Genomic DNA, 979 nt, shown 5'->3' with positions numbered 1-979 from the left:
TTAGAAAACAAATTGATGCGTGAGTAGGGTGGAATGCCCCGATGGCACCATCGGACGGGTGGACCCGATTAGTCGGGTAGCTTTCCAACAGATTAAGTGAAAGCCCTATGCTAGATAATTAGGTTGTTGGGCAACTCTATTCTAGAAGACTAGGCCAGCGGCGGCTATGCCTTGCATAAGATGAGGAAAAAAGCGTTGTCTCTAGAAATCAAGTCTAGTAGTTGTCCAATTTATGATCAATTGCCCTATGGGTGATTTGATGTTTAGAAAATCACGCTCCCCCTCTGCGAGATAGAGCTAGGTCATACCTATGAATCGTATCCTTGAATCTCTACAGGGTCAAGGTGTCGATGAATAGGAAAATTTTTCCAAATTCGGGGACATCTGATAAAATTGGAACGATACAGAGAAGATTAGCATGGCCCCTGCGCAAGGATGACACGCACAAATCGAGAAATGGTCTAAATTTTTTGATGTAACATACCCATCTTCTCACTAATAAAGAAATGTCCATGTAATTATGAGTTTTTATGGTATAAAAATCAATGATTTTATTATTTGAAATAATAAAATCATTGATTTTTATACCATAAAAACTCATAATTACATGGACATTTCTTTATTAGTGAGAAGATGGGTATGTTACATCTTCGGGGACATCTGATAAAATTGGAACGATACATAGAAGATTAGCATGGCCCCTGCGCAAGGATGACATGCACAAATCGAGAAATGGGTTAAATTTTTACTTGTAAGGTTCCCCCCTTTCCAAAATGGGGGAAACACTTAAGATAGTCCACTAAGTCTTATCTTAGAGAAAATTTCCTACTCATCGATACCTTGACCATACAGAGATTCAAGGATACGATTCATGGGTAAGACCCAGTTCTATCCCGCAGGGGGAGCGTGGTCTTCAAAAAATCAAATCACCCATAGGGTAATTGATCATAATTTGGGAAACTACTAGTCTTGATTCCTA

The 979-nt window shown here is 39.2% G+C and overlaps 2 non-coding genes across 2 annotated transcripts; both read left to right on the top strand.

Moving 5' to 3' along the window:
- The first annotated feature begins 365 nt into the window (after positions 1-365).
- Positions 366-471, top strand: LOC147638765 (U6 spliceosomal RNA). Its single transcript, XR_015265970.1, has one exon. It is a non-coding gene; the product is annotated as a U6 spliceosomal RNA (small nuclear RNA).
- A 170-nt stretch (positions 472-641) lies between these two features.
- On the top strand, positions 642-747 carry LOC147638764 (U6 spliceosomal RNA). The gene has a single exon (XR_015265972.1). It is a non-coding gene; the product is annotated as a U6 spliceosomal RNA (small nuclear RNA).
- The last annotated feature ends 232 nt before the right edge of the window (positions 748-979 follow it).

Source organism: Cibotium barometz, chromosome 5 (genome assembly GCF_041138505.1).
Source record: "Cibotium barometz isolate CiBa-2024 chromosome 5, ASM4113850v1, whole genome shotgun sequence".
NCBI classification, from domain to species: Eukaryota; Viridiplantae; Streptophyta; class Polypodiopsida; order Cyatheales; family Cibotiaceae; genus Cibotium; species Cibotium barometz.
Note: the sequence above shows the minus strand (reverse complement) of the source record. Positions and strands in the feature narration are given on the sequence as shown.